The 24,553-nt window shown below is 40.1% G+C and overlaps 1 long non-coding RNA gene across 1 annotated transcript in view; it reads right to left on the bottom strand.

Annotated features, from left to right (window-relative positions):
- Positions 1–735: 735 nt before the first annotated feature.
- Positions 736–24,553, bottom strand: part of LOC136794371 (uncharacterized) — a 26,876-nt gene continuing 3,058 nt past the window's right edge. The window contains exons 2-4 of the long non-coding RNA XR_010841076.1: positions 16,598–16,736; positions 1,199–1,296; positions 736–801 (exon numbers count right to left, since the gene is read on the bottom strand). This is a non-coding gene — a long non-coding RNA (uncharacterized lncRNA). The remainder of the gene's footprint in view (positions 802–1,198; positions 1,297–16,597; positions 16,737–24,553) is intronic.

The raw sequence follows: 24,553 nt of genomic DNA, 5'->3' as shown, positions 1-24,553 counted from the left end.
TTAGTACTTGCATTCTGCCTATGAAAGGAACTTTTTCTGTTATGATGTTAAAACAACCTTCCTATGTAATACTGCCTGTAAATATTTCTGAACCATGGTATCATAGTACTAGCATGCAAGCTAGGCTAGAATTATCTGAAGCTTTAAAAAGACTTAAACGATTCATTGGAATATTAATATGTAGCATATTAGCCTTAGCCGCTTTAACAGCCACAGCCGCTACCACAGGTTTAGCATTAAGTAAAACTGTACAACAAGCACATTATGTTAATCAATTGTCTAAAAATACCAGTATTGCATTAGCATGACAAAGTCATATTGATACTCAACTAAAAACTGAGGTTGATGAGTTAAAAAATGCTCTCATAGGTTTAGGAGACCAAATTATGGCTTTAAAATTGAAAATGCATTTGATTTGCCATGCTAAATATACTTGGATTTGTGTGACTCAACACGCTTATAATGAAACTGGGATTGGAACAAAGTAAAAATGCACTTTTTAAGTGTATGGACTGATGGACACATTAGTATGGACATACAAAAACTTAATGCCGAAATAACAAGCAATTCAAGAAGCTCATCTACAAGAAGACAGGCCCCAACAATTAATTCAAGGACTCTTGGATCAGCTTCAATGGTTAAACCCAATGCATTGGTTTCAAAATGGACTCACAGGATTGATTACCGTGGGGTCATGTGTATTGTTGATGTTAATTGCCTTACCTTGTTTATTATGCTTTATTGTTGGCCGTCTCGCTGCTCTTCCTCAGGAGGTGTATGGGTTGAAATTGCATCATCAAGCTTTAAAAAATAAAAGAGGGGGAAATGTGGCGAGCCTTGCCCTTTGAGGAAGGCGCCATTAAGACCCTCATAAGCCTCAGGGCCCGGTTGTACTCTCCTTGGTATGCATCCTGGACTTTATGGTATGAACACAAAAAAGGAGATGGCCTTTGGCCAAATCGCTCCAGGGACCTGCTCAGTTACTGGGAATCCCTGGTTGTTCCCTAAAGCTAGGAAAAGCAACCCTGGAGGGGAAATTGGTGCCTTTGAGGGAGAAGCCGAGAAGCCAATTAACCAGCTGATGCCGATAAGATGGTGACTAAGCAAATTCCCTGCTTTAGGGGTATATATATGGCTATGCTTTGTTATTAAACTTGCCTTGCAACCATCAATTGCTTGTGCCCTTCTGATCCCATACCTTGGTGCGTTCAGTTCCCTACCCCCTCTCGTCGATTGTTGCTGCACTTTGAGGACCCGCCGCGGCTGGCGGCACCCTTCTGCACTGGGTCAGTGGTCCTGCAACATAAACCATCAAAAGTCAGCAGAGCTTACAATAAAGAAAGCCAACACTAAACATTATATATGTTAGAGTGATAAAGTTCCTGTTGGATTATAGTCATCAGAAAACAAACACGCTGGCTCCTGTTTTCATAATTTAAAAAACAACAGTATAGCACAGGGAACTATACTCAATATCTTGTAATAACCTGTAATGGAAAAGAATCTAAAAATATATATATAGATATAGATATTGATATATCTATAGATAGATAGATAGATCTGAATCACTTTGCTATATACCTGAAACTAATACCACACTGTAAATCAACTATATTTCAATAAAAAAAGAAAAACCTTGTTAAACACCCACTCACCCCCAGGGTACAAGAATGTCAAAGTTGGGTAAGACCTGTCAACTCTATATCCATGTTGTAATGTAATCCTGGGATGACACAGTTGGTTACCTGAAAGTATCCATTTTTGTACTAATTTATAACCCTAGTAAAACAAGGTGGCCTGAAAACATCAACAACAACAAAATAGAAAACAACTAATCCTGACAGAGATTGGAGAGATGGCATCAAGCCAGGAACACCAGGAGAGAAACGTAGAACAGATTCCCCCTCAGAGCCCTCAGAATGAACCAGCCCTGCTGACATCTACCCTCCAGAACTGTGAAGGAATAAATTTTTGTTGTTTTGAGCCATCCAGTTTGTGGTATTTCATTACGGCAGCCCTAAGAAACCAATACACCCATCCACTCCAAATAAAGACCTTTCAAAATAGATAAACAGCATACAGAAAAAAATTTTATTAACATAAACTAATATCTCTAAACTTTAGAGATTGTCAAAGGTATCAAAGACAAAATAAAGTCTAAAACGTTCTTGCAAAATATTATCGTCTTTTTCTGAGGTGACACATTGATGACACACACTAAAAAAAAAAAACCTCCTAGGTTCAGAGTTATTTTACCTCCATTTTATTTCAGTATTGATTTTGCAACAATATGTAGAACGAACAGCAAATCTGATAAATGGATCCCCCAAATGTCATTTGCGGTAACAAGAGAGGCATAATAAATGTCTCACATTTTAGAGTACAATTTCCCTCAGGTATTAGCCTCACACAGTCTTCTATGTGTACAATATAATTAAAGCTGCTGCCAGGGGTTTAGGGGAGGGGGAAATAAGAAGTTATATTTTCAGAGTTTCGTTTTTGCAAGATGAAAAGAGTTCTAGAGATGGACAGTGGTGATGGGTGCAGAACAGTGTGAACGTACTTAATGCCACTGAACTATACACTTAAAAATGGTTAAGAAGAAAAATTTCATGTTATGAGTATTGTACCACAATTTTAAAAAATTTTACGTAAATACACTGAAAATAAAGAAATAATACTTTTTTACTGTATTCAAGAGTGTAGATCTATACCTCATACAATAATCTATATTTACAAAATAATTCCCACTTTTTCATTGGTGTTGCAGAGTAGAAAGACTTTTATTGAAGAGGACCACCACCACATTAGTCGGGGTACTTTGAGTTATAGGGCCAGAGCAGACTAGGGCAAAAGAGAGAATGCATTCGCACATATAACTAGAGAGTTTGGGTGTAGGCTGGTGATGACTGGGACCAGTGGATTCCGAGGATATTATCAGAACTGGGTTTTTCTCCAGCTCCATGTCCTGCCTCCCTGCTTCTGTCTGGGCTGAATCACCCTCTGGTAGAGCCTCTCCCCGTTACGGCGTCCAGCTGCTCCAGACTGCACTCTCCTGGCCAGTAATTCCACCAGCTCCAGCCAAAGTCCTGGAATTGAGAGCCTGGCTTAAGGCTCCTGCCCATCTTGAAGCCAGAAACATCAGGGAGTGAGGGAGTCCAGACCCCCCAAAGCAAACCGCTGGGAACTAGTGAGGGTGTCTTTCACCTCCCCCTAAAAAGGATGTGTTGTTAATAAAAGGAGAATGAATGCTAAGTAGGCAAAAAACAACACATGTCCACTATGTGAACCAATTGAATGTCCTCTAAAAGTAATGTCAGATAATTACATTTGTCAAACATGTAGAAATAGCCTCTATACCCTCAAGCTACTAAATGTCTCCCTAGCTGGTTATAATTACCCACAGATATGTCCAATTATCTTAGACTGGAGAAAACACAGATAGAAATTAGGAGAGATTACCCAAAAAGTAAAAAAAAGAAAAAAAAATTAAAGTGGGTAAGTTATTTTAACCAGGGTCTGTACATAAAGTAGCTAAAAAACTCTGTGATGAGCACAGTAGCTTCTATTCCCCAATCCTCACAACCGCTTCAGTGAGAGAAAGATCTTTCCCAAAAGTCAGCCTGGGAAGGTATCTGTGTCAGGATGGTCCTCCTTCCTATCTTCCCTTTCTCCGCCACTCTTCATCTTCTTTACAAAAGAAAGGCACGTCTCTGTCCCAACCTGATTCTAACTCTGGTGTATTTCCTCAGGTGTAAAACTAAGCAAAGGTACAGTTCAACATGCTGCCAGCAGTGCTGAGGTCGTTAAAGACTATAAAAGCTGTGTTGGGGGTTTCCCTGTTGGCGCAGTGGTTGAGAGTCTGCCTGCCAATGCAGGGGACACGGGCTCGTGCCCTGGTCTGGGAAGATCCCACATGCCGCGGAGCGGCTGGGCCCGTGGGCCATGGCCGCTGAGCCTGCGCGTCCGTAGCCTGTGATCCGCAACAGGAGAGGCCACAACAGTGAGAGGCCCACGTACCGCAAAAAAAAAAAAAAAAAAAAAGCTGTGTTGGTGTACAAGTCCTGTGATTCTGATTCTTTGCAGTTAAAACTGAAGGAATGAATCATCAGCTAATAGATGACTGAACATCATTTTTATATGATCTTGGCATATAACTTAGATGAAGTGAAAAAATTGTAGTGGCATTGGTACAGCAAAATTCTTTCCATTCCCATCTATTCTTTTCATGTGAACAAGGTTTCTCCAAGCTATATCTGTAACACCGAAAAACAGGAATGGAATGTCAAGCCCTGTCTCAATAGTAGAAGAAAAAGTTTTACTATCATTACTATTAAACCTCCTAGCAATAGTAGTACCTTTATTCATCTAAAATACATAAATTAATTTTTTAATGCAGCCTCATTCATCTCATTGAGATGCACTTCCAAAAACATTTTTACTTTTTATGTTTAATAATTATTCATAAAATTTGTAACATGTATGGTACTTTACTTAATAATCTGCTGGTAGTAATAGTAACTCAAACTAGGAGATACTTTAAAATATTCACAGACTTAGGTCACAGGAAATAAAAATAAAATTTAATTTCTGTATTGCAGAGAATTATGCTAGAATGATAAATGAAATACTGTTAGGGACAAAAATACATTAGGAAAAAATTTTCTGGGAGAAATGGAATGGAAATATGAAATAAAGAGCAAAAAGGGATGATATAAGATTTCCAACTATTAATGAACAGCTGGCTTAAGTATAATAAAAATACATGATAGTGAGTATCAAATTGCTGTGATATTTAATTCTTTTGAATACATTTAAAAGAATAATACTTTATAAATATATCTAATGCACCAGAAATTATATTCTTTGCATTGCTTTAAACTTGAGAAAAAAAATTTTAGATGTCAATTTTAAAATGTGTGAGGGGGGTACACTGTTTATACATGTAATAAATGTGTATAAATGTAGTCCATGCTAGCCAAAAATACTTGAAGAACACTTATCTAAAGGAAGAGACAAGATGTATACTCAGAAAGAAAGTAATATAATAAGGAAATATATGAGTCCTAAGGGACCCCACATAGAAGAAGATACAAATGCTTAGGAAACCATCATATATGTAGTGGTTTGAGAGAAGGTAAGGTTCCCCCGGGTAGAGGCAGGCTGGCTGCCAAACCTGGATCAGAGTTCCAGCTTTTAGTCACAGAGACTTCGTTTGGTTAGAATACTTTATAGTTAATACTTCATATTCACCACACTGGCAGATTACTTAATTTATAGTAAGAACTGCAACTATCACATCCAGTACGATGTGATAGAAACCAAATTATATACAAGCAGAAGGTCATTTGCTAGGTCTGGTGGAATCAGAAGAAGGGATGAGAGTGGTATGACGTGAGAACTTAATGACCTGAGGTTCCAACAGCCTCTGTTTGTATCAGATGGTAGCAGGGGGACCCCTGCCACGGGCACTGGAGGACTCCAATTCAGGGGTCAGGCTGTAGGCATGGGCAGGGCTGGGAGGGATTCTGCCACCTTCTGGCTTTGGGGGCTTCCTGGTTTATGCTAGGCCATGCTTTCTCAGACTGATTTTATTAGAATACTAGGAACATATTAATCATAATCAAATTCCAGTCCTCCCTCCTTCATTTGACCTGCTGACCACCTAAACTGAAGTTCTGGGCAAACCCATTCCTCATTTACACATTTACAGACAATATCTGGCCTTCTTCTAACATAAGATGGATTATATCCATTATGTGTGGAGTTTTTCCCGATTAAATATCAGGTAAGGACTTCCCTGGTGGCACAGTGGTTGGGAATCTCCCTGCCAATGCAGGGGTCACGGGTTCAAGCCCTGGTCCTGGAAGATCCCACATGCCGTGGAGCAACAGCCTGTGCGCCACAACTACTGAGCATGCACTCTAGAGCCTGCAAACCACAAGTAATGAGCCCACGAGCCACAACTACTGAGCCCCCATGCCACAACTACTGAAGCCCGTGCACCTAGAGCCTATGCTCCACAACAAAAGAAGCCACCACAATGAGAAGTCCGTGCACCACAATGAAGAGTAGCCCCCATTTGCTGCAACTAGAGAAAGCCCGTGCATAGCAATGAACACCCAACACAGCCAAAATATAAATAAATTTTTAAAATAAAATAAAATAAATAAAAATACATATCAGTAAAATTTTATTTTGAAATCTTTGTGGGAATAGAGATGATGGGGATCTCATTCCCAGGTATCATCTATAAAACATGTAATAAGTGCAACTATAAAATTAACATATAAGAAGAAGAAAATTGAGCATATGAATTTTGCAAAATAAGGCTAATTAAGACCACTCACACTGCCCTGTACTAATCACAGCCACTTTGAAGGCAGTTGGCTAAGAAGGAAGCTTAATTAATTCAGCACACATTTATTGAGCTCCAATTCATGTGCTGAAGCATGCCAAGATGAGGCGATAGTGTTACCAAACTCAAGTTTGTGTGTCCCACACCCAGTGAGGCCAAACAAACTGAAACGGAGTTTGGAGCAGAGAAAGGATTATTGCAGGGACGAGAAAGGAGAACGGGTATTCAAAAACCTCCGACACCCTGAAAGGTTACAGCAAAGCATTTTTGAAGGCAAGGTGAGGGAGGGGCATCCCAGGGTAGGTGATCACCGCCTGCACAATTCTCTGATTGGTTGATGGTGATCAATCCTTAGGTGCCAGAAGGTCTGGGGGCTACGAGCTCAAGATCATCAAGCAGTTAATTTCTTCCATCTGGTGGTGATTTTAGCATCTGAAACACTCCGGAAATATGCATTAGATATTATTATCTAGGTACTTCAGAAAGGAGCTAAAGCAGAGGATATGGGGTAGAGGTCTGTCCCGGGAAGCCCCTATATGGTCCTGCTCAGTTACAATAGGAAGAGAAGTAAGGCAGACTCTGCTATCAAGCCTCACATGTAAGCAGATAATTCTCATACAGTGTGATAAATGTACAATCAAGGAATAAAAGAGGGTTATAGGAGCACAATGGAAGGGAGTGAGGGACGGGCTTCACAGAAGAGACATTTTGTCTTTGTCTTGAAGGAAGAGTAGAAATTTACTAGGAGGATACAACCAATATTGAGAGTATAATTGGTATCTGGAAACCTGCAAGGGCATTGCCTATTTTGAGAATGCTAAAAGTTCAGTGTTCCCGGAACTTAGGGTTTGGTGGGGGAGGTGCAGAAAGTGGAGGAAGTTTGGATTCTACCAATCTGCAGTGGGAGTATGAATATGATTTCACATGGATTGGACCTCTGGGCAAGCAGGGAAGTAGCTCTTTGTAGTAGAAGAAATCAAGTATAGGAGACCACAAACCTAAGAGAGGGTACCCCAATAAGAAGTTACAATTCCTTGCCTGGTTTCAGAATCAGATTATTTTCAGACCTAGACTCATTGACTGAGTCTCCAGGAATAAGAATCCTGCAGCACCATGGTGAGTATGCATGGTAATGATAACCTGAGTCCCTCTTAAAAGGGACCCATGGATATTTACTTACATAAATGTACACTGGGGAAAAGGTAATACCCAGACCTTTCAAGGACTATTGGACACAGGCTCTGAATTGAATTGCTACCTTATAACAGCTCCTGTTAGAGTAATAAAAGGAGATCTGACCAAGGCCTGGCTTACAGTGGGTCCACTAGTTTTTCAAACTCACCCAGTGATCATTTCTCTGATTCTCAAACGTAAAATAGGAATTTACATATCTGGATGCTGATGAAATCCCCTCATTGGGTCCTTGGCCTGTGGACTAAGAGCTCTGAAACCATAATTCCTTGGCTAAGATAGTAAACCAGAAACAATATCATAGTCTGAGAGTGGGTGATGGTGGAGATTAGCACCACCCTCAGGATCCAAAGAATGTAGAAGTGGTGGTCCCCATAATGTCTCCAATTCAATGGTCCACCCCCTGCAAAAACCAAATGGATCCTGGAAGATGATTGTAGACCACAAGTAGTAGCTTTACCGTAGCTTCCTGTCAGATGTGGTATCTCTGCTAGAACAAATTATTATGGCCTCAGTTACATGGTGTGCAGTCACTGATTTAACAAATGTGTATTTTTCTATTCCAATCCAAAAAGAAGGGCAGAAACAGTTTGCATTCACATAGAATTGGCAACAATATACACTTACGGTTTAGCCCCAGGGCTATGCTGCTTTTCTCATCTTCCATCATAACACAGTGTGAAGAGGTCTAGACTTTCTGGACATCCCAGAGGACGTCATGCTGACCCATTACAGTGACAATATTATGTTGATAAGGCCAGATGACCACGAGGTGCTACCACACTGAATGCTTTGCTGAGCCCTTGTCATGGTGCCATTTCCCAAGGAGACCAGCCAGTCGTGTGGTGGCAGCACGTTGACTACATTGAATGCCTTCCATCATGAGAGTGCCAGCAGTTCATTTTCATAGAAACAGGCATATGTATTATTGGTATGGCTGTGCCTTTCCTGCTGGCAAGGCTTCATCCAACACCACTATCTGAGGACTTATGGATTGTTTGATTCCTCCTGGCATGGGAACACAGCAGGCCAAGACCCACTTTATAGCAAAGAAAATGTGGGAGTGAGGTCAAGACTGAGGGATCCACTGATTGTGTCCCCAACCATACAAGCTGGAAGTTGCCGGCGTGATGGAGCATTCACACAGCCCAGCAAGACAGCACAGCAAACAACTGAGAGGCACAAAGGCTGATGTCTTGTCCCAGAGGAAGAATGGTTCTGCAGGGTTGTTCATGCTCCGCAGCTTTCCCCTGTGGATCAGGCCAAGTCAGACTTTACCTGAGACCACATCCCTGCCTGGCTCTTTCCCTTTATTTTGCTTCCTTCCCTCCTTTAAAGGCTTTTCCAGGAGAAATGCTTTTCCATCAACAAATCATGGTGCACTGAATTCCTCTTCTGGCTCTGCTTGTTTAGAAACCAACCTAAGACAACTGCCTCCCTCTGCAAAATGCCCCTGAGAGAGGCAGCATCAGGAAACGTGAAACCATGCTTGCTCAGGTCCTCAGAGCGGCCAACTTCCTCCTTTGGACCAAGGATCTGCCTTCATTAGTTCTTCCTAACTAAACAGATCCTGAGGGCTGGGAGTCGGTCTCTGGGTTTTTATACTCTGGCAACATGGAACCACATTCTAGGAGTTATTGGAAATCATAAGATAAACCCACATCCTCCTGGAGTGACAAATGTGTCAGAAAATTTGCAGTAAATATGTTACATTATGCACATGTATTATGAAGTAGGGTACAAGATGGGCAAAAATTTTAGACGAAATACATGATCTCAAAAGGCATGTCTCTCCTGACGCAGGCAACTGAGGGTCCCCAGAGTTCAAGTTCCTTCTCTGTAAGAGGTGCTGAGGTGGGAAAGTTTGATGTGTGTCGGAGAGTTTGATGAGCAGAGCTGGTGATGGTTGCTTTGAACAAGAGAAGGAAACAGCCTTCAACCCTCGGACCAAGGCAAGAAAAGGAAAGAAGCTGGAGTTCCACCAGACCAATTTATAATACATTTCTATACCTTCCCTTTGTAATGTCTGACATATTTGAGGGCTTATTTGCTAAGCACTTTACATGCATGAACTCACTTAAGCCCAGCAGCACTCTGTGAGGTGTGTACTGTGAGAGGCCTCATCTTAATATGTGGGAAAAGCGAAGTTCAGGCAGGTTAAATAACCACCAAGGGAACCGGAAAATATGTGGGGATCCACATCGACCTCCACATTCTGTGTCTTCTCTACTCTTTGTGCTCAGAGAATGTGGGACATATAAAAATAGAGAGACCCAGGAACTTGCTATCTCCAGAATTAAATGTCACTGAAGTCAAAAAGTTGAAATCCTGCCTGAATTAGAACATTTTATTTCCCACCTTTTACCCTAATGTTCATTTGATACTTCTGTTCCCTTGATTTCATATTTTTCAGCTGGATATTTTAAATTAAAAACTTTGACCTCTTTCTTTTACCATGCTGTATTTAGTTCTCTCTTATCACCTACATAAATTTTGCCCTGGATATAACCTCCTAGGCCTGGTATGCTACATAAAAACAAATAACAGATAAGTATGAAAATATTAGAGATAAGAACAAGCAGGTTTTACAAGTCTAGAAGTCAGCAAGAATCTCTTTGTAAAGGTAACATTTTATTTCTTTATTAAAAATTTGCCAGGTTCAATGTATACTGTTCATCTGCCTGTAAAAAAAAAGATTTAAATGCTGTTTCAGGGTCTCATAAATACAACCTCAAACCTATAACCTCGAATTTTTCATGAGAAAGGATGGAGGTTGACTTATCCCTCACTCATTAATATCATCACTTAAAAAATGCTTTAGTACTTTCTTCCTACTCTGCTGAGTTGCTGGGCATAAATCCAGGAATATGAGGCATATATAGCCAGACTCTAAAGATGATTTCTATCCCTTTCCGGCTTGCAGTTTTATAAGTCAGTCTCATGTATCATTAACATTCATAATGATATATTTCCCCAGAGTATTATAGCTTGCATTTGTGATATGGGAGCTGCTGTCACAGTTTGTTGTATCTCCTTAAAAACTTTGCCCTGGTGGATATAGAACATTATTTTTCATAGGTAAGTTAGCCAAGAGCTTCAGAAATTTTGTCAAAACATAGGGTTTCTAACATTTAAGTTTACATGCACAGAGTACAATAGTTACACACAATTAAAATCAATTTTATTTTATTTATTTTTGGCTGCATTGGGTCTTCGTTGCTGCTCATGGGCTTTTCTCTAGTGGTGGTGAGTGGGGGCTACTCTTCGTTGCGGTATGAGGGCTTCTCATTGTGGTGGCTTCTCTTGTTGCAGAGCACGGGCTCTAGGCGCAAAGGCTTCAGTAGTTGTGGCACACGGGCTCAGTAGTTGTGGCGCACGGGCTTAGTTCCTCTGCAGCATGTGGGATCTTCCTGGACCAGGGATCGAACCCGTGTCGCCTGCATTGGCAGGCAGATTTTTTATCCACTGCACCACCAGGGAAGTCCTTAATATCAATTTTAAACAGATGATTTAAAACACTGTGAAGTACAGATGGCCAAAAGGCACATGAAAAGATGCTCAACATCGCTAATTATTAAAGAAATGCAAGTCAAAACTACAACCAGGGGGCTTCCCTGCTGGCACAGTAGTTGAGAATCTGCCTGCTAATGCAGGGGACATGGGTTCGAGCCCTGGTCTGGGAGGATCCCACATGCCGCGGAGCAACTAGGCCCGTGAGCCACAACTACTGAGCCTGCGCGTCTGGAGCCTGTGCTCCATAACAAGAGAGGCCGCAATAGTGAGAGGCCTGTGCACCGCGATGAAGAGTGGCCCTCGCTTGCCACAATTAGAGGAAGCCCTCGCACAGAAACAAAGACCCAACACAGGAAAAAAGAAAAACAAAAAACTACAACCAGGTATCACCCCACACCAGTCAGAATGGCCATCATCAAAAAGTCTACAACAATAAATGCTGGAAAAGGTGTGGAGGAAAGGGAACCCTCCTACACTGTTGGTGGGAATGTAAATTGGTGTAGCCACTATGCAGAACAGTATGGAGGTATTCCTTAAACAACTAAAAATAGAGCTACCATATGATCCTGCAATCCCACTCCTGGGTAAACATCCAGAGAAAAGTGTAATTCGAAAAGATACATGCACCCCCATATTCATTGCAGCACTATTTACAACAGCCGAGACATGGAAGCAACCTAAATGTCCATCAACAAATGAATGTATAAAGATGTGGTAGGAACTTCCCTGGCAGTCCAGTAGTTAAGACTCCGAGTTTCCAACGCAGAGGGCACGGTTCGACCCCTGGTCAGGGAACTAAGATCCCACGTGCCATGCTAAGACCCCACATGCCCTCACGGCCAAAAAAATGATGTGTGTGTGTGTGTGTGTATGTGTGTGTGTGTGTGTGTGTGTACATATACACACACACAATGGAATATACTCAGCCATAAAGAAGAATGAAATAATGCCATTTGCAGCAACATAGATTAACCTAGAAATTATCATACTAAGTGAAGTCAGACAGAGAAAGACAAATATCATATGATATTGCTTATATGTAGAATCTAAAAGACACAAATGAACTTATTTCCAAAATAGAAAGATACTCACAGACACAGAAAACAAACTTATGGTTACCAAAGGGGAAAGGCGGTATGGGGTGGAATAAACTGGGAGGCTGGGATTAACATATACATACTACTATGTATAAAACAGATAACCAACAAGGACCTACTGTACAGCACAGGGAACTATACTCAATATTATGTAATAACTATAAGGGAAAAGAATTTGAAAACTATATATATACATATACATATAACTGAATTGCTGTGCTATACACCTGAAACTTACACGATATTGTAAATCAATTATACTACAATAAAAAATTTTAAAGAAACACTATGAAGACTTTTCTGACAAGCATTCAATAATTTTAATACCTTTTTCAGGGTATCATCTTACTGCTTATTATATAAACTGTTTTCCATCTTTTTAAGCTTGTTTTTTGATATGTAAACAACTCCTAACCCACTAATTAAACTTCGCAGATACTAACACTTATGTGATCTTGTAGATACAAAGACATCATATAAGCCTAATAAATATACGTAAATAATAATAAATATAAATATATTAATTGGAAATCAGGCTGTAACAATGTGGCAGTTTTAGAGAATCACAAACCAAGCATTTTGGCTCCAATCCCATGCGTTACTCTGGCAGTCTAGGCCACCTAGAGTATAAAGCAGTGGTAACAAAAGTAATGATGAAGATTCACTGCAAATGAATACTATGAAGAATAGAAATGGAGGGAAAAAAAAAAAGGAAAGGAAGGAGGAGAGGGAGGGAGAAGTAAGGAGCAGAGAAGGGAGGGAGGGGAGGGAGGGACCCAAACTACAAGCGGTTCCCTTTACTCTCAGTTCAGGTATCTTCTGAAGAGGACAGCAATTCAAGGGAAATCAAAGGCAGTTTCTAGAGAAATAGATTTCTTTGTTCTGACAAATTGAAAGACACTGTGTTGAAGGAAGCTTTTGCCAAGCACACCACATTGGATCTTCTGTCCAAGGCCATCATCAAGGTCAGGTTAATGGCTGGGCTTCTGAAAAATGTGGTCTTAGTGAAATCTAGAAGGAGTCCTAATGCTCTTTCCAACAGCCACATAAATAACCAAGAGGCATGTGGCACAGTGGGTTTCTTACTTTGGCCAGTCACTGGTATTATAACTTTTGGCAATTCTTTTAACCATTTGGAGCTTCACTTTTAACATGTAGAGGTGACAAACAGACACGGAGTGAAATTCCAGGTTCATCTCTCATTACTGTATGATTTTAGGAAAGTTATATAACTTCTATGAATTTATTTCTTCAGCTATAAGATATGAATAAGACATAAAAAGATCATTCAGAAGTAGCCTGACCAAAAAAAAAAAGAAAGGGACATAATGTATGATTCTATTTATATAAAGCTGTGGAAAATGCCAACAGATCTACAGTGACAGAGAGTAGATCAATGGTTGCTTGGGGAGCTGGGAAGCAGGGAGGGGTGGGGAACAAAGAGACCTCTCAGGTGGTGGATCTGCCCCATCTTGATTTGGTGATTGTTTCATGGGTGTGTATGTATGCCAAAACATCAAATTATATATTAAACATTGTAAACATTTATTGTTTGTCAATTATGCCTCAATAAAGCTGTTTTTTTAAAAGGGTGAGAGAATTAAATGAAACAGTATGTGCAAAACAATTAGTACAGCATGTGGTACAAGTAAAAGTCTCCAGAAATATGGGTTCCTTTCCCCACTGATGTCAAAGGGCTATTTAAAATGGCACTGTGCTCTATAAACATCCATCAGTATTACAAACACTGAAATCTTCCCAGAAGTTTTATAGCTTGATAAATATTTTCAAAGAAAAATATGGGACAATGTGAAAATATCTCTGTGGCTTTTTAAGGATATTATTTGTGAAGCTTTCTTTCAAATCTTCATTAGAAGCATATTTTAATTGTTGGAATCACATTGCACATCGGACTTGCATGCCACTTTCCACTCCATGTTTTTAAATAAAATGACTTGCATGTTGCTTTTAATGGCTACTTTGTAATTTTTTCAGTGGTAAGAATTCTGGATATATTTTCAAGATAGAGCTGCCAGGATTTGCTGACAGATTGAATTTGGGGCATGAGAGAAAGAGGACTCAGGGATGATGCTGAGGTTTCTGGCCTGAGCAATTAGAAGTTCAGTAAAGTGGACAGTTTTAGAGATGAGGAAGAGTATGAAAAGGGCAGATTAGGAGGGGAGGATGAGGAATTTAGTTTTGGACAAGTTAGGTATCAAACATCAACATGGAGATGTGGAGTAGGCAGTTGGACTTGAGATTAGAGAGGAGGTCTGGCTGAAGATAAAAATTTGGGAGTCTCCAATATGAAGGTGGGATTTAAAACCATGAGCTAGATGAGTTCTTCAAGGGCGTGAGAATAAATAAACAGAAGAGGTTCAACCGCTGAGTCAGGGGGGCCATCTAGTGTCAGCAATCCTGGAGCTGAAGAGGAATCAGCAAAGGTGACAGAAAAGGAGTGTCAGGAGAGTGGAAATCCCAGAAGAGGTGGCTGTCCACATTGTTTATATGAGAGAATGCTGCTGGTCATTTAAGTAAGAGTGGCTATATCAAGGGCAATTTTGGTGGAGTGCTGTGAGCCAAACTATTATTGGAATAGATTCAAAAGGTTATCGTAAATAGAAATTTCTCCAAGGAAGATAATGGCCAATAAGCACATGAAAAGATGCTCAACATTAGTAGCTCTCAGGGAAAGACACATCAAAAGGACAATGAGATACCACCTCACATCCGTAAGGATGGCTACAATCAAAAGGAAAATAAGTGTTGGTAGGATATGGAGCATTGCTTTCATATAGGGGTAAATTTTTAGAGATTCTTGCACTGTCATTTTCCCTGATGTCTCAGTTAGCATTCCCTGTTTTATCTTCTCAGGAGTAGTTTATGTAAGAATGTTTACAATCTGTTCCTTGAATATTTGGTAAGACTCACCATAAAAGAATTTAAGTCTGGATATTTCTTCATGGAAAGCTTTAAAATTACTGCTTTATTTGGTTTCACAATGCAGGCTTTCTATTTTTTTTCTAGGTATTTAAAAATTTTCTCTAAGTTTTGAAATTCACTGGCATAAAATTGTCATAGTGTTATATTCTTACTGTCTTTTAAATTTATTTATTTATTTTTTGTGATACGCGGGCCTCTCACTGTCGTGGCCTCTCCCGTTGAGGAGCACAGGCTCCGGACACGCAGGCTCAACGGCCATGGCTCATGGGCCCAGCCGCTCCGCGGCATGTGGGATCTTCCCGGACCAGGGCACGAACCCGTGACCCCTGCATCGGCAGGCGGATTCTCAACCACTGCGCCACCAGGGAATCCCTGTCTTTTAAATTTATAATGCATATGTGATTCTCACTTTACATCCTTAATATTATCTATTTGTGCATTATCTTTTTGCCTCCCCATAAATCCTGCCAGATGATTGTCTATTTTATTAATCTTTTTTAAAAAACTTTTGTTGTTGGTCATCTCTATTGTATTTTACTACATCATCTATTTCTGCTCCTTATTATCTACTTCCTTCTACTTGCCTTGAGGGTTTTTTTTTTTTTTTTTTTTGTGTGTGTGTGTGTGTGTGTGTGGTACGAGGACCTCTCACTGTTGTGGCCTCTCCCGTTGTGGAGCACAGGCTCCGGACGCGCAGGCTCAGCGGCCATGTCTCACGGGCCCAGCTGCTCCGCAGCATGTGGGATCTTCCCGGACCGGGGCATGAACCCGTGTCCCCTGCATCGGCAGGCAGACTCGCAACCACTAAGCCACCAGGGAAACCCAACCTTGAGGTTATTTTGTTATTCTTTCACTAACCTTTCAGGTTGGATGCTTAGCTCACTAATTTTCCACATTTCTTCTTTTCTAAAAGAAGCATTTAATGTGACGAATTTCCCTCAAATATTACTTTCATTGCATCTCATACGTTTTGATATTTAAGTTTTTATTATTGCTTAGTTCCCAATTTCAATTATGGCTTTGACCCATGATTTACTAAAGAGCATGCATTTAATTTCCAAAGTTAATTTAAAAAGTCTCTCTTGTCATTTTATTATTGGTATTTGAATTAACTGCATTGCAATTAGAAAATGTCATCTGCATAATACTGATTCTATAAGATGTGTTGAGTCATGCTTCATGACTAAGCACTTAATCAATGTTTATAAATGCTCCATGAATGCTTGAGAAGAATGCACATTTTTAAATTGTTGGTTACAGAGTTTTATATACGACCATTAGATTAAGACTGTTTTATTGTGGTATTCAGTTTTGTTTTTTAATCTTCTATATGTCAGAAGCTCAGCCAGCTGAGCTCGGGGAGACAGAGAGAGAGAGACAGAGAGAGAGAGAGAGAGAGAGAGAGAGAGAGAGTTAGAGAGAGAGAGGAGTGAGCTGCCAGGTGTCAGAGTAGCTGACAAAAACAAGCCAAAAATGAAAGGACTTAACCACTTACCTCTTTGAAACAAGCAAGTAGCTAAACTGCAGAAAGTGCAAAGGCTCCTTCTGTTCTGCTTTCCCCCAGGGGAGTACACACTGGTCCAGGTCGGCTGGATCAGTGCAGATGTGGGGATCACCTCACTGTCAAGGGAGCCCTGGAACAAAAGACACCAATAGTTTTATGGCCCCTGGGGTCGGGGCTGAGGGCAGCGGGGAAGGATTAGGTGTGGAAAAGTACTGAGTAAGCCTGGGCAAAGGTGCCTTTGAGGGTTCCCCTTTGCTCCCCATAAGGAGGCCTCAACCCAGGCACCTGAAGAAGAGATCTGCTCAAGGCTTAGATAAAAGCTTAGAAATAAAGGTTCTGGGAGTAGGAATGCTAGTATGCCAAAGAGCATGATTGGCCAGAGGGGCCTGAGTCCTTGCCTGCAAGTCTTCTCAGAGGCTGCAATGCATTGGCTATACCCCAGATCTGATGTAGGACTCTTCTCCAAGAGGCCTGCCAGGTAAAGCCTTTGTAACTGCCTGTGATCAGGCCTGAAAAAAATCACACATAGGTTTTAACCAGGTACCATACTCCTCACTATATTGTCAGTTTGACTTACAAATAATTAAGAAAGGTGGGTACATGGTAATGGTGGATTTATCTATTTTCCCCTACAGGCCTATCAAATTTTGTTTTACACATTTGAGGCTACTTTATTAGGAGCATGCAACTTTAGAATTGTTGAATCTTCCTGATGAATTAAATAATCATAATGATACCCTTATCTCTAATCATGCTTTTGCTTAACAATCCATTATGCGGATATTAATATAGTTACACTAGGTTTCCTTGGTTAATAATTTTGCTGGAAAACTTTTCCCCTTCCTTTTACTTTTGATCTTGCCATATCCTTATGCCTTAGGCATGTCTCTTAAAAATAGCATGTATCTAGATTTAAAGAATCTAATTTGATAAAACATAAGTTTAGTCCATTTACATTTAATATGATTTTTAAATCTGGACTTTTTTCTATTTTTCTCTCTCTTACCTTATTATTCCTATTTGTCCTGGATTTTCTATGCTTTTTTTCCTCTTATCTTGCCTTTTGGGGGGTTTGATTTTGTTTCTCCCCTTCTCCTATTTAGCTCTAATTGTTTGGATTTATATGTTTTCTTTCTTTTCTTTATTAATTGCCCTTGAGACAACTTAACAAAGCCTAAAGTTAAATAATTTCTTAACCTCTGCCAGAATAAAGAACCTGTGAATACATTCACTCTCCTTGCACCTCCTCACATTATATATATTATTATGCAAAATCATATTTTAGCACTATTCTATTTATTTGGATTTACATATATGCTTCCACTGAATATTATTTTAATCCCTTTTCTCAGACCATCGACTGGATCATTTTCTTTCTTCTTTAATTACATCTTTTACATTTTGCGGTACGTGGGCCTCTCACTGTTGCGGCCTCTCCCGTTGCGGAGCACAGGCTCCGGATGCGCAGGCTCAGCGGCCATGGCTCATGGGCCCAGCCGCTCTGCGGCATGTGGGATCTTCCAGGACCAGGGCACGAACCCGTGTCCCCCACATCGGCAGGCGGACTCTCAATCACTGCGCCACCAGGGAAGCCCTTTAATTACATCTTTTAGAAGTTTTTTGTACAACTCTCTAAGTAGTAAACTCAGCTTATGTTTATGTAATTTTTTTTCACCTTTGTTTTTGAAAGATAGTTTTGCTGAATACGAAATTCAAGGATGACAGTTATTTTCTCTCAACACATTGGAGGTATTATTCCATTGTTTCCTGGCTTCCTTGGTTGCTATTGAGGAGACTGATGTCATTTTCATTTATGCTTTCTTTGTGGCTGATTCTAAAATCTTTCTTTGTTCTTGGTGTTCTGCAGTTTCTCTACTTATATCTAAGCATGGATTTCTTTTTATTTTTCCTTTTAGGGATACATTGTGTTTCTTTAATTTGTCCTTTCTGAGATACAATGTACTTCCCACTCTCCTTAAATGATTGAGGTCCTCTTACTGAGATAGGCATAAGGCTCCGTTCTGGTCAGTTTTCACAAGGGCAGTTTTTAAGAAGTAGTGGGCTGCTGGTGAAAGTTTGGTAGCTGATAAAAAGAAACAAACAGGGTATAAACTCAAATTGGATTAAAGACCTAAATGTAAGACCAGATACTATAAAACTCTTAGAGGAAAACATGGGTAGAACACTTTTTGACATAAATTGCAGCAATTATCCTCTTGGATCCACCTCCTAGAGTAATGAAAATAAAAACAAAAACAAACAAATGGGACGTAATTAAACTTAAAAGGTTTTGCACAGCAAAGGAAACCATCCACAAAATGAAAAGACAACCCATAGAATGGGAGAAAATATTTGCTAATGATCTGACCTACAAGGGATTAATCTCCAAAATATACAAACAGCTCATGCAGCTCAATATCAGAAAACAAACAACCCAATCCAAAAATGGGCAGATCTAAATAGACATTTCTCCAAAGAAGACATACAAATTGCCAACAAACACATGAAAGAATGCTCAACATCATTAATCATTAGAGAAATGCAAATCAAAACTACAGTGAGATATCAACTCACACCAGTCAGAATGGCCATGATCAAAAAATCTAGAAACAATAAATGCTGGAGAGGGTGTAGAAAAAAGGGAACCCTCCTACACTGCTGGTGGGAATGTAAATTGGTGCAGCCGCTATGGAGAACAGTATGGAGGTTCCTTAAAAAACTATAAATAGAGCTTGGGGACTTCCCTGGTGGTCCAGTGGTTAAGAATCTACCTTCCAATACAGGGGACGTGGGTTCGATCCCTGGTCAGGGTACTAAGATCCCACATGCGGTGGGGCAACTAAACCTGCGTGCCACAACTAGAGAGCCGGTGCGCTACAACTACTGAGACCATGTGCTCTGGAGCCAATGTGCCACAACTGGAGAGCCCATGCGCTACAACTAGAGAAGCCTGCATGCTGCAAGGAAGAGCCTGCATGCTGCAATGAAAGATCCCACGTGCAGCAACTAAGACCCAACACAGCCAAATAAATAAATAAATAGAATATTTTTTAAAACCCTATAAATAGAGCTACCATATGATCTAGCAATCCCACTCCTGGGCATATATCTGGAGAAAACCATAATTTGGAAAGATACATACACCCCAATGTTCATAGCAGCACTATCTACAATAGCCAAGACATGGAAGCAACCTAAATGTCCACTGACAAATGAATGGATAAAGAAGATGTGGTATATATATATACAAAATGGAATATTACTCAGCCATAAAAAGAATGAAATAATGCCATTTGCAGCAACATGGATGGACCTAGAGATTATCATACTAAGTGAAGTAAATCAGATACAGAAAGACAAATATCATATGATACCATTTATATGTGGAGTCTAAAAAGATGATACAAATGAACTAATTTACAAAACAAAAACAGACTCACAGACTTAGAAAACAAACTTATGGTTACCAAAGGGGAAAGGTTGGAGGAGGTATATATTAGGAGTTTGGTATTAACATATATACACTACTATATATAAAATAGATAATCAACAAGGACCTACTCTATAGCACAGGGAACTCTACTCAATATTCTGTAATAACCTAAATGGGAAAAGAATCTGAAAAAGAATAGATATATATGTATGCATAAATGAATCACTTTGCTGTATACCGGAAACTAACACAACATTGTATATCAACTATACTCCAATATAAAAGAAAAAAGAAAAAAACAGGATATCTGCTTCTGGCATTATGGCTGACCCAGTGCTCTAAGGGGCTCTTCCACTGAAGGTTTACTAATACAGTGCATAGGACACACTATTTGAAATACTGTCTGTCTCACAAGAAGCAAAGGAGTTCTCCAGTGACAACCTCCCTTCCTCCTCCTTGCCCTCAACGATCCCCCAAAAGAAAATAGACTTGAGCTGGAGTCTAAGAAAGCAGTATGGAGTTGGGACTGGAACAGTGGGCAGCCAAGTTAGAAGGAAGAGGATAATAAATGTCGACAGCAACAGGGTTTGCTCTGTAGATGGCCAAGTACTAGAAGGAATATGTGGAGAAATGAAAAGGTATATTTCTTTGGGGTAGTGAATTTATGTATGGCTTGAGTTTGTTTTTTAATTGCTTCATGTTCTTAGGCCACTGAAGCTAAATGTCCAGGTAAGACCAAGACACTAGACATCTATAAACTGACCTATTTACTCAGAGGATTCTGAAAAAAATGCTTGGTTAGGTCTTACAACTCAGCAGTGTTCTTGAGAAGACATTTCCTGGTATATTTATAGATTTAAATTTTTTCTGCTTATATCCCTCATATACTAATCTCCTGGTAAAAGGATAAATGTAACCAACAGCTCAGAAGCACACTTCAGAAACCAATATTAACTGATAAATCTTGTTTATTATATCCTAGCCACATCAAACAGAGCTAATGGCTAAAATTAAGGAGTTAGAGATGAAAGTAGACTTAACCCAAATTTTTATATGATTTGGTCTATGTATCTTTTATTTTCTGCTGCTCAAGATCCTTGGGAAGCTAGAATTGGGAGAAATTGTAGTGTTCCTGTAACACTCGTTTTACTGTTGAGGAAACTGGGATGTAAAGAAGTTAATTAAACTGCCTGTGTTCACATTTTGGATGGCTGATCTGGGTCCACCAAAGCCCTCTGATTTCCAGTTTCACAGCTCCACAAGAAATAGTAACTGAGGGACAGTAGGGCAGGATCTCTGTTTCACCTGTCCTGAGAATACCTCTCATTATCTGCTACCAGTTGCCAGCTGTGTCATATTTCTCCTATGTCCTCAAGCCCTTTCTCTATACCTTAGAAACATAAGGCATTTATTTTTCACTGTGGACAGTGCATGCTGCTAGCTGTCTTGAACACGAGCTGATTGTGAAGAGCTTGATAAAAAACAGAACCAGTGTTTCCTTGTGTCTAAGATGCACCTGTTTTTCACATTTAAACATTTTTGAAAAGAGAGATGCGTTACAACTGGTAAATACATTTGATGCACTGGATCTGCCCCCTTCCTCCCACAAAAGAAGCTCTTAAATTGATCATTTATCTTAAAATTGACATTTAAAAGCCCAGGAAACACGGTCTATGCCTTATAGCTGTCATCTGCTAACCTCACCCCCAACCCAGGTAAGCGTAGTATAGTGTCTGACACATAGTAGGTGCTCAAAAATATGTGTTGAATAAATACATGACTGTATGAAGTAAGGTATAATGCAATGAGGACATGCACTCTCCTCCCTCACATTTATCTTTCTTCCTTCCGACATATTTGTGGATACCCAGTTAATGAACCGCTTTTAGGAAACAGGATGAAAATTGACTTTACCATGGGAACTAAGTGCGGTAATTTCTCTGCATTATATGTAATTTTTTATTGTGTTATTTTAATTTTTTTTTTTTCTTTGCGGTAAGCGGGCCACCCACCGTTGTGGCCTCTCCCGTTGCGGAGCACAGGCTCCGGACGCGCAGCCCCAGCGGCCATGGCTCACGGGCCCAGCCGCTCCGCGGCATGTGGGATCCTCCCGGACCGGGGCACGAACCCGTGACCCCTGCATCGGCAGGCGGACTCTCAACCACTGCGCCACCAGGGAAGCCCCTATTGTGTTATTTTTAAGTTTAAAATATCTGGATGTCAGAACCTTGCTTCTGGGGAAACATTATTGACAGAGGAATTGCCAAGTAATTTTTTTCAATGTTGAGGAAGTACTCTGTCAATAATTTATGTGCTAATTATAAATTCAAACTAGACTCTCAGACCTCAAAGTGAGCCACACTTATCAGAGTTGGGTGACCTGCTCTGGCCCTGGACACTGGGGAAGTCATTTAAGTTCCTTTTTCTCAGAGGTTGATCTTCATACTTATTATGACTTACTATGACTAAGGCTGTAAGGCTGGCCCTTAAATGGAAGTAGGCAGGACAGTTGAACATGCACAAGCTTTTTTTGTGTGTGTGTGTGTGTGGTACGCGGGCCTCTCACCGCTGTGGCCTCTCCCATTGTGGAGCGCAGGCTCCGGACGCGCAGGCCCAGCGGCCATGGCCCACGGGCCCAGCTGCTCCGCGACACGTGGGATCCTCCCGGACCGGGGCACGAACCCGTGTCCCCTGCATCGGCAGGCGGACCCTCAACCACTGCGCCACCAGGGAAGCCCACATGCACAAGCTTTTGAATCAAATAAACTTGGGTTGAAACCCAGACTCAGACACTTAGTAGCTGTGTGACTTTAGCAATTTAAACAGTCTCTCTGAGGCCTCAGTTTACTTACCCGCAAAATCAGGTAGAAGTATGAATTTCAGAGGATTGGTCTGAGGATTCAATGGGGATGACAAATAAAATGTCCTTTGTATAACGAAAAAGGCTAGTGCTCTTTCCCTCCTCATCTCCCTCCTTGGGTAACTTCTGATTTCAGGCAGAAATACCCACTTCTCAAAATATTTGGGGAGCACTGCTTCAGTGCTTGAGTCACCTGTCTTCACAGACACTGTATACTCTACCCCTTCAACTAGTAACAGTCTTTTGTCATTAGAGTTTTCCTATCTTTGAGATTTATGAATGATTCCTATTTTTTTTGCAATATCCTTATAGACCAATAATACTATTTGCTTAGTGTATGTTAGACTTGCCCAGATTTAACAGCTGTGAAATCACAAACTTGTTCTAATTATACACACGTACAAGAGCACACAGCTTTTATGATGTTCATTAAAACAAATAACTATTACATGTTTGTGAGTCACCTAAAATCTTCTCATGTACGTCTACTGGTATGCCTGCAGTATAGCAATGCAGGAGTCCAAAACTACTTTAGGCATTTTAAGTAGAATGGAATTTAATACAGGGAATTAGGTGCTTACAAAACCACTGGGAGTGCTGGAGAACAAACTTTGTGGGCTGAGCCTTCAGGATTGACTCCCATATACTGTAGGACTGTTCTACCAAGGACTTTTTTTTTTTTTTTTTAACATCTCTATTGGAGTATAACTGTTTTACAATAGTGTGTTAGTTTCTGCTTTACAACAAAGTGAATCAGTTATACATATACATATGTTCCCATATCTCTTCCCTCTTGCGTCTCCCTCCCTCCCACCCTCCCTATCCCACCCCTCTAGGTGGTCACAAAGCACCGAGCTGATTTCCCTGTGCTATGAGGCTGCATACCAAGGACGTTTGAATATATCTGTCTTATTAATTGTCAGAATCAAAAAAAGGTTGGTTTTTAAAGGGTCAATCCCAAATCTTATTCCTAAAAAAACAAAACAAAAAAACCACTTATGATAAAAATCCTTTTCCTGGTGAATCAGAAATGGCATCTTTATTTATGAAGGACAACTTATCCACTCATTGATTTTGTTTTTCCACCTCTAACAGGTCTACTCCATATTTACCCTGCGTATTTGATTTTTTTAAAAATGGTTTTCCTTCTGATCTTTGTGTATTCATTTTTAATGTTTACAAACAAAATGTTGCGGACTTGTTTTTCACTTGATATTTTCCACATTATTACATATCTCTACAACCACAGAATTAAGAAAAAAGTGACTATAAAGACCAACTGTACTATGATAATTGATGTGCAGAGCTTCATACATATCCCTACTGAATTTTTAACACCTTTGCTAAGATAACATTCACCCGTTTAAAGTTTTTTGGTATATTCATAGGGGTGTACAATGATCACCAAAATCTCTATTAAATTTCATCATTTTATTTTTAACTCATTTTTCTGAATCTCATGACTCTGCCATTTAGTTTGCTTATTCTCGCTTGCATGTGCTCTCTCCCTCTCTCTCTGCTCCAATAAAATTGCACAAGACAAGATTAGAACCACTGTCGGGTGGCTACAGATTGAGATTACTTCATTCAGCAGCACTTCTTTTTTAAAGGTAGAGTAACTTAAATAAGCTATAAAACCACCTCAACTTTAATA

This window comes from Kogia breviceps, chromosome 6 (assembly GCF_026419965.1).
Source record: "Kogia breviceps isolate mKogBre1 chromosome 6, mKogBre1 haplotype 1, whole genome shotgun sequence".
NCBI lineage: Eukaryota > Metazoa > Chordata > Mammalia > Artiodactyla > Physeteridae > Kogia > Kogia breviceps.
The sequence above is the reverse complement of the archived record's forward strand: the minus strand, read 5'-3'. Positions and strand labels throughout refer to the sequence as shown.